Below are 13,382 nucleotides of genomic sequence, written 5' to 3'. Positions count from 1 at the left end.
ATTACAAAATAAGGGATTCTGGTCTCAAGTTACTCTGATCCTTAGGACAGGAATGGAAGGCACAGGAGGGGAGAAGAGGAGAAACATGGTATTAAGTCAGTTTTGTACCCTCTGTAGCCGATGTCTGGTGAGGACCTCCCTAGGCATCACAGTGGATTCCCTAACTTTTTCATTCTGATGCCTATGAATCTTAATCAATGTAATGCCATCTAGCAATGAAGCATTCCTTTATGCTATGGGGCTGGGAACAGGGGTGGCATTACACTTTTCTTTATATAAAAGGGCCTTGATACAAATGAAAATCAGGCCTAAATTCTGGAAAGGCAGTGGTCTGTAGTTTGCTACCAACACTATACGATGGAAGCATATGTGGGCGTGTTTGAGATTTTTGTGTTCGTTTGTGAGAGGAAGAATTTGGCCTGAAAAGGATAATGTAAATAAACCGAATGCAGAACTGCTTAAAATAATAAGGAGACAGTAGAGATTTGACTGCATGAAGCACGTTTTAAATACCTATTCTACTTACTCTAAAATGATCTGGTCTTAACCTGTTATTATGCTTGCCCTTAATATGAACTGCCTTGATCACTCTCTTTACCATGGTCATTTGTAGTGAAAATACATAATTACTGTCAAAGTACAAAAAATCATTACAAATAATTAGTTGCTTCCAATATGGCGAGTCAGCCTCATAAATCTTGAATATTTGTCTCTCTTTTGGAGGAAGAATCCGTAATGGCTACACTTTCAAGACTCTCTTAATTGATATGAAATTGTATTCAAAATTAATTTTGTTTTTACAGATCCAAATCATCCCAATAAATCAGCTTCAGCACATCTACTTAAAGGGTTCAGATACGTTTTTTGCCCCAAAGAGAAAAGCATCCAGTTACAAGAGGTGAATAAATGGATAGATTTGACCTATTTTTACTTTGCTAAATATTTCCATATGCTGAAGTCAGGGAGATTTTTAATTTTGCTTACTGGGCAAGTGGTAGGAAGGAAAAATATGTCCCATACCATGTTGGCCTAAGGGTTCCCAGCTGCCACACAGTTCACATGACATTTTCCTCTGCTCCTGGTCAGGTGTCTGTAGTCCACAACACATTCAACATAGGCGGTCAGGTGACCTGGAGGTGTGTAGCGCAGCCAAGTGTGGGAGGGAGCAGATAACCACATTTGGGCAAACAAAAAATGGGCAAGGGAAATCTAGGAAGAAGGGGGATTCTCAAATCTTTTGAGATGGTAGTTGGGGTGTCTGTTTTTACCCCTTGCTAAGTGAAGAGGGGGAGATGTTCTTCATACATCCTTGCTATCTTTGGAGCGGAGAGTTTTTCTACAGATTTTCCTGGGTGGGAGAAAGTGAAGCAAGCAACTGATAATTTCAATAAGACTGAATTCTTAAGGGGTGCTTTTCAACCTCACAGCACTTTACAAAAGTAGGCTAAGCTAGCACTGTTATCCTGGTCTTACACACTGGAGAGATGAAGACACAGCAGTAGAACCAAACCTCAGTTCAGTGCTGTATCCATTGAGAAAAACTGCTGACACATGCAGTTATTTTCCCCCAAGGATTCATGAAAGGCCTCCCTCTCCTTGTCTGTCTACTGAACACTTTTTTTCTCCTCCTCCAACTTTCTCCATTAAAGCTCACTGCTTACCTAAATCCCCTCTTCAAAGGGTTCTCCACCCCTGTCTCCCAAGCTGTTGCCCCCATGTGTTTTGACCTGTCTGACACCTTCCCAGGCATGGTACATGTGAGTAGACGAGTCCCTTCGTGGAGGCAGATTGACTTTGAAGGGGCTCTGCAAGGGCCCAGGCTGCATATGTAGATCAGATTTCGGAAGACTAAACCTCTTCAGGATAGATACCACATTTTACTCCACACACTTAAGGTGGCGCACATGTTTTCAGTATTAAAAACACAATTGATGGTTAATAGAACATTTTGCTTGGCTAAATTTACTGTTTGACTTGGTTACCTAATCATTAATTTTTTATGCAATCTTTTAGAACAATACTGGCTTTCAACCATCTTTTCTAAGCCTGCTGGACGCAGGGTGGTATTGGGATTTTTATGGACAAATGAGAACTAAAATTTTCTCATCAACTTTATTAAATTGAGTTTTGGTAGTCAGTGGGAGTTTGGCTTGGGAAAGGACTGCATGTTCTGGAGGCTGGTCCATCAGATCACCGTCCTGTGCACACATCTTGTGTTTACTCAGATCCACTCAGTTAAATAAGGGGTTTTCTCTCTCTTTTGTTAAAAAAAACCCACCAAAACAAAACAAACTCCAAAACCTTCAATAGAACAGAAAGCTCAAACTGCCAAACTGGAGCTATTTGCTCTAAATGTTGTTTTGCACTCTTTTCAGGAATCTGGGTTAAAAAAACAAATAAAACTTAATTTAGAGTGGATATTTTTGGCATTAGGCAAGTTTTAGATCTCCTCCAACAGAGGCTGGCAGGGAGTGTGAACATAATTTAACATGTGGTCAGCTGCTTATGATAAACAGGTGTTAAAGCCTTTCTTCAGTATTTTTCTCTATTAACGTTCGGTTTCTTTAAAGCAACTGTCAGTGAGAGATGATGTCTTACAGTATCTGAAAGTGAGGAGTTTACTAGTAGCTGAGTAACTGACTAATAAGGCCATCCTTGCACTGGGGATTTCAGCCATCCGTGGAACAGCCATGGCACAAACTCCTAATGTAGATAGGCAAAATCGCCACGATACATAATTTATACCAGGTCAAGACACCCCTGCTGGAAACCAGGATAAGCAGTACTAGTGTTAATCAGGGCTTTGCCCTGTCTATAGCTGAAGGCTGTAACAGGAGATTTGTCCCCAGGGTACATAAGACCTTAGAAATTCTCTGTGGACATGAGTATGTTCTCTCCTGCTCATACACCTATATGACCAAGATAACTTTTTAAGACCTACAAAAATAACGTGTAGCTTTTTTCATGAACAGCTATATGTAGGAAATAAAGAAGACACTACACTGCTTTTAATAAGGCAAAATTCTATCTGGAAATGCTTTTCATAGTTCAAAGTGAATTTGGGAGGTTAAAAAGAGAAAAGCAGAAAAGAGTAATAGTGAGAATTCCTACATAAAAATGCGTAATAAGTCCTGAAGTACTCTTGACATAGAGCACTGTATTTTTCACATGTGCCTCAGATAGATGATTGCTAGCTCTCACGTCAGATTTAGTCTGATTTGCTGATTGCATTTCATTTTGTGCAGGAAGGAAGTTGTCTCAATTTATGAGGGGATACAGGGTGTTTTGAAGGAGGTGTCTTGAATTTCAGAAAGTATTTCACACAGAGGTAGTCTGCCACTGTCCTGTGCTAGAGGACTTCCCAGGGAAGCATAAGTTTTTTGAACAATTTTATACCACACGTTTCAAGAGAATTAAATCAATAATAATCTGTACCTTTCTAACCTGAAATGCAAGCTCTGCAATGCAGGAGATCAAGCTCTGCAATTAGCTGTTGTCCTTTCAAAGGAATTTCAATGGATATTTATAATTTACTGTATTCTGGTTCCATGCCTTTGGACTATAACAAAGCTACCGGACACACCTGACTGGAACTGTAAAACAATTAATACCATGGCCCTTTCCCTTTCTGTTGGTCAACCCATGAAAGGTGCTGAACATGGACATTGCAGGTATTCAGTACTTCTTGGAATTTGGCCCCAAACAGTTGTATGTCAGGCACTCATAGCTAAACCAATGGAGAAAGAACACTGTAGTTGCCTTTGCTAATGCCACATACAAGCCTTTACTGCACTGAAAGCTGTGTTTTTATAAAGTAGAATTTATCAACACTGCAAAATGTTGTTAAAATAAGAGCTTTCTAAATTTGTACACGGTCAGTGTCTGAAGTGGAAAGACTTTTGTGTAGCAAAATAAGTTGTACATCACTATCTTTGTGTGGGAGTTCTGAACAGCCTGTTAAAAAGCAAGTATGCACTACTACCAGAATTGAATAGATTGTCTCTTGAGCATGAGATGCTCTGCAAATGGCAATACAATGCCACGTATTTTATGCCTTGGCCATCTCTGTAACCTATGTTCTCATGCTGGTGCCTTAGCATCATAATTACATGCTTTTGTTACTCAGCTAATTAATTTCAAATGGATTTTTCCACCAGTTTGCTTGAGAATGACATTCTTTCTCATGTAAGAATATGAACCTTAGTTAAAATTATGACATTCAATCTGTGAGCTGAACTCTCTCTCCTACTAGCTCAGTGGAGACTCCTATCAGAGGATATTTGCTATGTTGGTCACTTTAGATTTGAGGCTTGATTTGCCAGTTTCCCCAATTTTAATTTCCTTAGCTACTTTTGAAGTACGAACAATCAAAAAGCCAGGGGTTGAATCGATTACATCTTTGCAGGTTAGTCTAAATTGCATAGATTGAACTTACAAGCAAGTGAACCCATTCAGTTTTGATTCTGGAAAAGCAGCCACATGCCTGCAGTGGCCCAGGCTGGAAGCTACGGGTGGTGGGGGGTGCTAGAGACCCCTCACAGTCTCCCTGCTCGGCTGGAGCAGACAGCTTGGGCCAAGGCTAGCCCACCCCCCCCACGGGGGAGGGGAGGTGCAAAGCATCCTGGGATGCTGGGGGACTGTGAGTTAGTTTGAATCTAGAGGGGATCTAGGACCGAAGTTCAATAAACTGATTTAACCCAAATCAGTTAACTCTGATACTACATCCATCCAGGTTTATCTTAAATTGGTTTTAGCCATTTTGAAAGGAGTTTATGTGCACTGACCTTCTGGGTTAGGGACAGACATTCAAAAAACCCGAGCCTGAATTGATTCAAATTTTGCAGGTTGGTCTAACCTGGCTAGGCTAAACCAGTCTGTAACTGTATAGACATCCCCTCTGGACTGAAACAATGCAAGCACATGCCTGCAGTGGCTCAGGCTAGAAGTCAGGGGGTGCTGGGTGCTAAAGCAGCCTTCCCTCCCCTACAACAGTGCTGAACTGAGGGGGGTGTGGCCTGGCCTCTTCAGTAGGCTCTAATTAGAAAGGAGTTCCTCTACCCCCTCCTGAGCAGCCCAGCAGGAAATTGATAACACTGTTTATCACCTCTAACTCAGTGTTTATCACCCCATTAAGAAAACAATAAAGGGACATTACCATCTACCTGTTGATTCTGCCTTTGTCCTGTCTGCCATAGCAGGGACTGTAGCCAGCATGTGGTCTGCTAGCTAATGCTGTGCGTCTGTGTAAGGCAGAGGGGATGGTGGAATCCCTGCTTAGCAGGGAGTTGAGGGAGAAACCAGGCAGACGCCTGCAGTTTCTGCCAAGCTCCAGCCAGGGAACAGAGGGGAGGGGCCAGCCCTGCTGTAGAGCAGAAAGTCCCGCTCAGCCCAGAGAACATGCCTGGTTGCTGGGGAAGTCTAATTTAATTTAAACTAGCAAGGGGTCTAGGACACGCATTGCATAAACCGGTTTGAGCCAAATCAGTTAAGTCTGATGCTACATTCAACCAGGTTTATCTCAAACTGGTTTCAGCCATTTTCAAAATGGTTTATGTGCACTGAACATCTGTTGTGTTACAGGTTTAAACCAGTTTCTGGTCACTTATACCAGTTTATGTGTAATTTCTGTCCCTAGCCTCAGTGTTATGGCTCAAAGCCAGCAGAGGAGTGTGCTATGCCATACCAATACCTATTAATTTTGGTGCACTGGGACTCAGCCCATTGCTCTTGAGTTGCACAGAGGTCTCCAGGACCTAGTATGCAACTTGTATGATGCTTGTAGATAGGATCAGTCACTCGTGTTACTAGAGTAAAGTCTTGTAGCAGTGAGTGAAACTTGGATCCCAAAATTGTCTGATACATGTGCAGGAGTATTTAGAAAGCTGAAACCTTTGTCCATCATCAAAAGAAGCCACTGGGATCATTCTTCTCTGAGCAACCACAAGAATGGGTAGGAAAGAAGAAATGCACTTACTGTACATAACCTGGGGTGGAAGAAAGGGAAATAAATCCTCCTTCTGGCAGCCAGGAAAGGGAGGATGGTAAAGGAGAGAGCCCTTTGCACCCTCCTAATTTAAGAGCCATCAGGAAGGTGGGGATAGCCTGGCATTGTGACTCAACATCAGTAAATACTAATGATATTAAGCAGCATCATATGCAACAGTGGTGACAAGGTGTTTCCCCAGCGGTAAGGGGTGGAGTACCAGTGCTACAGCAGTTTGGGCACCAATTCTCCCTCTGCGGAAGCAATTCAGAAAAGCTACTTGGGAATTTTGGGGGATGTTGGTGGTTTGTCACAGGGATTGTTTAAAGAGGAAGTAGCTATTTCTGCTGATGGGAATTTTTATATTTCCTTCTCTTAATTTACTCCTCAGTCTTATCTTTTCTGAGTGTGCTCAACCTGAAGGCAAAACCCACCAGGAGAAATGAATTTCTGCAGACTCCTTTACCCCTATTAAAGGCATACTTACAGTCAATGGTACTAGGACCCCATCTCTATTCTTCAACTTTCTTCTCTGTTCTAGGATTACTAGGCTTCACAGAGACAAAGTAGCCGTATCTGGAAACTCCTTACGATCAGTTCGTCTAGTGAGGATTCAAGCTCAATATGGATAGAGTACTGAGCAAGTTGACATGCTCAGCTAATGATCTAGGGTCAAATCTTATTCGCCCTGGTTTCAGAGAGTCTACTTGTCTGGGTAAGTCAAGTAAAATTTGTCTTTTTCATGCAGTGAGCTATCATGCAGGATCAAGGGAAACAAATGGTAACATCACAGAAAACTCTCGTTTGCTGCAGGCACTTTAAGAGGACAGTAACAAACAGTACATTATTTATGTGCTCTTATCACGTTTCACAGTACATTATGTAAATATTAATCAAGGTGAAATTGCACTCAATCATGTCTAAATGCAACCAAAGTTTATCCTGGTACTAGTCAAACAGAGGCCAGAGACTCTGAAGTTTCCTGCTGATTCTTGCAGCTTCTGAGCTCCCCTTGTCCAACTAACTAACCTGTCAGAGTCCCAAGAGCTAATGCTGGATTTATAGTTCCTGAATCCAATATGCTCACTTTTTTGGATGCAGGAGCGGAGTGGCATTGGGTCTGAATCTACCACCTCCCTGAGCTTATAGGCTCGTAAAGAAGAGGGAATTCCCCCATCCTCCTCCCCTGCTTTGGAAATAGGGGCCTCCTCAAGCCTTTCCAGCTTGGCTCTGCTCCAACAGATCCATGGCAGCGTGCTCTCTAACATGAAGTCAGTTTTCCCTTATGCGCTAACTTTTACTTTTTTCTCCTTTTTACTTCCACAGTGTTTTTCTGATCTTCCCCTTTGGTTTTATTCTGATTAGTATGCTAGGAATTTGAGATTTGGAGGGGAGCATCATGTTGGTGGGGAATGATGTTTCCCCCTTGTTTTGTTGCTCTGGTCATTTCTGTTATTTTGTTTGATTTTCTTATTCGGTGCATAACTACATCAACTTAGCACATGGGGAAAGGTGCCTCCTTGAGATCCCAACAGGCCAAGCTGTCTGGTTCCTAAACAGCACAAGCTAGTTCCCTGCATGCTTCTCCCCATGGGTGTGCCTATCAAGAAAATCAGCATTTTGTTCCATACGTGCTGTTCTTTGTGTTGAGCACGTCCGTCTCTTGGGAAATGGACTGGGAACACCTACCTACTTTACATAGGCCAGATAACAATGATCTTTCCACTCCCTGCATCACTAAAGGCCTGGATGCCTAACTAAAGAGAAGAAAATCTCTTTATTCAACTGCCTTTATTAGGGCTTATAGAAAAATAACTGGAGCTGAGCAAGTAGTTAGCAAGAAGTAACTACCTCTGTGAATTTAGCCCTTTTTCCTGTTTGGGAGAAGCTTGGGAGATGTATTTGTTCATTTACTCAATTTAATTTTTACACTGGGGATTGTCTGCAGGCTGCAGTTGGCTGCTGGTTTCGGGGTGCTCAGCATTCAAACTCCATTAGTTGTGCTTAGACACAGGGAGGAGGAGTGCTTGAAGGCAGTGAGGCTTTGATCCTCTTGGGGAAAGTTCGGCAGCATGAGAGAGAGAAGATGCAGTTAGGAGCAGGGGAACAGGGAGTTAAAAAACCTTGCTTACTAGGGGGAGGTCTTACTAAGGCATTGCTAGGAAGGTGCAAGCCTCATGTGAAACTGCCTTGTAAGGAACGTGATCGTAACTCTGAACTACTACCTGGTTTTTATTTTTTGATCAGCTGCAAAGTGTTTGTGTTTGTTTTTAATAAAAACTGATCCAGTTTCCTGTCTATACTTTTCAGCTCAATGTTTTTTTGCTTAGGAAGTTCCTTACTTTCCTCTCCTCTGCAACTTTGGAAATCCTTAGGGCCTGGTATGGGAGCAGAAGATGCTGTGATCAGGTCAGCAAGGAGCTTGCAAGGAAGTTGCATACAATTACTTGGGAGAGCAGGGAACTCTCAAAGAATTAAGAGCTTTGTGGCTCTTGATTCTGGCTCACTACCGTGCTTTCTCAAATTGGCATCCTGATATTTTAAATCTGAATTGACCTCCAGAAAATTATGCTAATACCCTCTGCAGAATGAATGGGGTGCGTGTATATGCACAAATAAGATTTTCTAGCAAAATTTAACCTTAACTATGGAGCATCTTCTGCATTTCCCTACTGTTGTATCCTGACTGACATAAATCTAGCTGTCTGTGCAGAGACTGGAAAGAAGATGTTTTGAAAAGGCATATCCTTCTTCTCTTAATGAAGGGTGTTCTGTATCCTGAAATCTAGTCTGTATGGTTAGACCAATAAAGGGTATTACCTAACACTAAGATCTCTGATTTAAAAGAACACTAATAATACTACAGGCAGTAGGGTTAGCACCACAGGGATGGTTATCTATTCAGGGGCTTAAAAACCCAATCCATCAAGCACTCTGAATTACAGTACAATTCTGGATGAAATCTTGCTAACTGTCAGCAGGACATGATTCCCAATAATACCAAGCATATCACACAGACAGTGCATTTATTTAAAAAAAAGCGGGGGGGAGGTCTTAAAATTACCTGGCCATTTACCTAGAAAGTTGCTAGGATTTACAGTGCAATTTCAGGACCTTGTGATAGACCGTTAACATTCATTATTTTGTTTAAGTCTTCCTTTTGCACCTGCCTTCAGCTGTTTGTGTGTGTGTGTGTACAGTTTGTTTTTATTGCATTTTCGATAACAAATACAAAGTGCACTGACAGCAGGATCATTTAGAACCAAAATCCCGCTACTTTTGTTTTCAGTATGCATTTTCTGTAGTTTAGGGCTGAAAAGGTCCTTTTAAAAACTGCAGCAAGAACACTTTCATAATAGGCAGGGCTTACATACATGCTGAATGTTCTGGCCTACATGTACAAGAGCAGTTAAAACTCCACTGTGCACTCAGCAAACTGAACTGGAGTAAACATAGGAGATTCACTCTCTCCACTGGTCATTCTGGCTAGTGACAAAGAACCTATAATAATCAAGTTCTTGCAAAATGTGTTTTTTAGAACTAAAGTTGTTGAGCTCTGTCAGATTTAAAGACCCAGTTCCAGAAAAGCATGCTGGGGAAAAAGAAGCTGCTATGAAAGGAAAAGTCTGTAATGAGCAGAGCTATTAAGTTCCAGTATATTGCTAAAGAAGATGGTGTAGGGAAGTGGCTGTTTTGCTGCTGGGTTTATTATCTCTGTCTTATGCTTTTATTCAAGTTCTGTCTACACACAGTGCTCTAGGGCCTAAGCTTACATTCCAAATATATCTCCCTGCCTCCTCATTCCCGCTGGTGCCAAGAGGTCTGGGAATCTGTTCTACACTAGAGATTTACTCTTCTGAATCACGATTATCTGTCTTTATAATGCCTGAGTGCTGACAGGGAACAGATCTAGAAGATAATAAGCAGAGTGCTAGAAATTTGTTTTTCTAAGCACATGTTTAACACTTTGCTAGAATTGCCTCAAAATGAGGGCTAATTTATCACTAGACATGCAAATACGTTTTCATCACTTATTGGTAGGGACCTATCTAAATTGCAGTTTTGTGGATTTTGCAGAAATCATGAAAAACAGCTCTGTTAGTGATCACGGGGAAATCCAGCATTGGTCTTGATTTCCCACAAAATCAACCAAAAAAGCAGTCGAGTGGTAAACTGAGTGAAGGCATGCTCTGCCAATCAATGATGAGGGGCGGGGCTTCCGTGAAATGCCTCTGTACGCCAGGAACAGGCTGTGAAATCGGCTCTGTGTCCCAGGAGCAGGCTGTGAAAAACCTGTTGCCTTGCTGCAATTTAAGGTGGTCCCTACTTACTGGAGGACCCACTTGAACTTTTTGAGCTGTGCTCCCACCAGCCTTATAGGGTCATTTAACTCTCTATGCTGCTCTGTTGCAGAGTTTAATCATGCAGTGCAGCATTAGATGAATTTCATAATTTTTTTTTTTGTTTTTTTTCTGTCTGAGCACTGCCCAGAACTGATGCAAAGTGACACCTGACAGCATAAGCAAAGTACTGTCAGTGCTTTGAGACATTAATAATAGTTGTAGAGCTGCAGCAATCTTCCTCCATCCTTCTTTTTTATTAGATATCCCTCTTTGGAGAAGAAATGCCACCCTCCCTGGCACAGTTTATCCATGGAAATCCATTGCTGAGCTGTTTAATTGCAAAACCCACTGCCCTGTGGAGTCAACATGCTAGGAATGCTACCACCATAATCTCTTTAAAGAACAGCTGATACCTCATTGAGAACTTTGAAAAACCACATGCTTTAGAAACATTTCTTGGCACAGGTTAGGAGCTGTAAGAGGGTGCCACAGGGGTGGGATGGTCTGAGGGGGAGGAGACTGAATCAGCAGAGGATCAGAGAAGCAGAGAATTCCCTCTAACAGCCAACTGGCAATTCTGTGCAGAGATTTTTTTTTCTCTGTCTTGCCTCTTTCTTTGTTACTAAGGAAATTTTCACTGAAACAGGATCTGTGGGGATCCTCTAGCCTCCAGCAAGGAAGCTTTAATATTTTCTGTATTTCTCTTCTCTGGGCCTTTGCTAAGGAAAATTTGCATTGGGGGAAAAAAAAAGAGATCTATGGGTGGTTCTTAGGGCTAAGCTTTGATGAGAAGGGATGGGAAATAAAGGGTCTAATTAAAGCATGAATAGTCCTGTTCTTTCCATCTTGACAACTCACAAGAATTAGGACTACAAGGACTAGCCTATGTATTGTGGGAGCCCATAGAGCCTACAGAAATCAGTAGCAAAGCTATGATTGACTTCCCTGGAATAGGAGCTAGGATCAGGCTCTTTGTTTTCTTAAGAGTTTAGCAGCTCCTGCTGCTTAGTCCCTGCCTGACCTCCTAATTCTCTGAGACATCCTAATATTTTGCGCAGCAGTCATCTACAATATCACAGAGGCTCTGGGCTGTTCAGTTGTGCCCTGACAGTCAAGCAGTAGTATTTCCCATTCTGCAGAACGGCAAAATAAGGGACAGAGAGGTTAAACGACTTGCTTAACAGGTACATGTTCTAAGTAGACCAAGGACATGGTTACACTGCCTCCAAGGCATGGGTGGGAGTGCTGCCTTGAACCGTGATACTCCACCTACTCGCTCCTGCTCTGTGTGGCCCAACTCCCAAGCATGAAGCAATGTGGTGGCCCCGAGGGTGTGCCCAGAACAGCTCTTCGGCTTTGTCTCGGCATGCTTATTGGCAAGCACTCTGGGCTGTTCTAAGGGGGCTGCTCTGTCTCTTTGCTGGGATTGGGTTTGCACAGGGTGGGAGTGATTGGCAAGGTCCACTTCTTGCTGGCGCTCCGAGGCATAGGGGCTGTTCTAGACAAGTCTGAATTGATTTCAGGCCCCAAGTTTTATTTTCAGATGTGGCTTAGGGCTCAGTCCACAAAGGAACTTCAGTGAGACTTAGGCAACATTCAGGCACCTATATCCAACAGTCCAATCCTCAACCCTCTTCCCACCTACCCTAGGAAGTGCCTGTGCCAGAAAAGTTCACTGTTGCTTAAGGTTTTACTCCTATGCACGCCCACAAGTTCTCAGTCTTGTCAGTGCTGAACAGTGCAGTACCTATCTCACATCTAAGCTCTCTCAGGACTCACAAACCAGGTGGCTCCACAAAGAAGGGAAAAGGAGCATGATTTTCTAGCCTGGTGATTAGGGTGCTCACTTGGGAAAGGGGAGACACAGGTCTTTGTCCTCACTCCAAGAAAGGCCTCTGTCTTTTATCTAATGTCTTCTTAATGCAAAACACAGAAACAGCCTTTGGACTCCGCTTCTCAGCTGAGGCACGTGTCTATGCCTGTGTAATGTATAGTAAACTTAGATATCTGACTTGGGTCTCTGGGTTCTTCTTTCTGGGCCAAGTGCCTCACAGTTAGCTGTTGCCATACTGAGCCTTGCAACACCCAGGTTTGTTTGCCGATTGAGCATTTACTGACTTTCAGTAAAACTGAAGCAAAAACTGAAAGATTGTGTTCAAGATGAGTCAGTGGCAGAGTCAAAACAGAACCCACATTTCCCAACTTCCTGACACTGTATGCACTTGAGTGAGAATCACCAGGACAGGAAATCCTATTGTCAGAAAACTGTATTGAGTATCTAAAGAACAAGAGAAAAATACTCTCCTAGAAAGTGATGGCAGAATTGTTTTTCAATAAAATGTGTGGAAATGATACATGGGTAGCATTTGTAGGGCCCTGCTTTGCTTTCCTGTTCCCAAGGACCTCAGATTCCTTTACAGTTGCAACTTCTGTGCAGGTTCCAAAGTAGTGAATGAATGGCTGGTGTAAAATCAACACGGCGGATGGTGGACAACTTGAAAGATTAGGTGGGGAGAAGGCTGGTAGAAAAGATGGTTGGGGAAAAATGTAACTTTATTTTCCATGCCCTATGTGAGTACCTTTTAACTAACATGTATTCAACAGTGTAACTTAAGTTCTCACTGGGACTGGCAGGTTTTTCAGGATAGCATTTTGAATAGTGATACTATGCCTGATTGATTAACACACAAGGTCACAAGGTTTTGGGTTTTTTTTCTCTTCCTTCACTATTAGTTATGCTGGTTCTTCTGACCTTTTGGTTCTTCTGGATGTTGGGGTGAAAATTGTTTTGTCCATTCACATTTCTGTCCTAAACTACCAGGGCAGTGGTATAATACAGGGTTTTTTTGTCTCCTGTTCATTATCTTTCCATAAATAAACCCTCAGGACTCTAGCATCTGGTGTCAGTTCTTGGTCTTCTTTAACACAGAGGACTGAATCCCCTGTCTTACAGACAACTAAAGGTATGGGGTGTGCGTGGAAACAAGGATGAAATAGAGTAGTTTTTAGGGGACATAAATATATTCCTTGCAGATGACTTACTGATAGCATAACTT

At 42.3% G+C, this 13,382-nt stretch overlaps 1 protein-coding gene across 1 annotated transcript in view; it reads left to right on the top strand.

The window, feature by feature from the left end:
- The window catches only part of LOC132243466 (uncharacterized), a 10,151-nt gene extending 3,449 nt beyond the window's left edge, over nt 1-6,702 (top strand). The window contains exon 3 of the mRNA XM_059713279.1: nt 6,525-6,702. The gene's annotated coding sequence lies outside the window, so the exon portion shown is untranslated. The remainder of the gene's footprint in view (nt 1-6,524) is intronic.
- The last annotated feature ends 6,680 nt before the right edge of the window (nt 6,703-13,382 follow it).

The sequence above is a fragment of the Alligator mississippiensis genome, chromosome 10 (assembly GCF_030867095.1).
Source record: "Alligator mississippiensis isolate rAllMis1 chromosome 10, rAllMis1, whole genome shotgun sequence".
In the NCBI taxonomy this organism is placed as follows: Eukaryota; Metazoa; Chordata; order Crocodylia; family Alligatoridae; genus Alligator; species Alligator mississippiensis.
The sequence above is the reverse complement of the archived record's forward strand: the minus strand, read 5'-3'. Positions and strand labels throughout refer to the sequence as shown.